We start from the raw sequence: 500 nt of genomic DNA, 5'->3' as shown, positions 1-500 counted from the left end.
TTAAAATATCTTATATTAAATAGTCAATCATATTTTTAAATTTCCCTCATTTTAATTTTCCTAATCATATTCATTTATTACAAATCAATAAAGTAATATTATAAGTTAACTATATTTATAATACATAAAATATTACTTATAAAATTATTTTATAATATTATTAGTCATTTACCAATGGTAATAATTTATATTATAGTCATTAAATTAAATAAAAAAAACCCACCGAATCACTCATAAATATCGACATAAATATTCTTTATTTAATCTTCCTTTTATGAACATTTATATTATTTCATTTATGGTGAGTAATGATTTTATACGTTAAAAATTAAATTACTCATTAATGTCAATCCATTTTTTTAGTAACACTTTACAAAATAAAAATATATATTCTATTTTACAGAAAATACATAAATTTATTAAAAATAATCATAAAATACGAATATATGAAAAATTATTAAAAAAGTTACTTCCAATTTTTAAAATCTATCATCTATTAT

The sequence above is a fragment of the Cicer arietinum genome, chromosome 7, assembly GCF_000331145.2.
Source record: "Cicer arietinum cultivar CDC Frontier isolate Library 1 chromosome 7, Cicar.CDCFrontier_v2.0, whole genome shotgun sequence".
Classification (NCBI taxonomy): Eukaryota; Viridiplantae; Streptophyta; class Magnoliopsida; order Fabales; family Fabaceae; genus Cicer; species Cicer arietinum.
The sequence above is the reverse complement of the archived record's forward strand: the minus strand, read 5'-3'. Positions refer to the sequence as shown.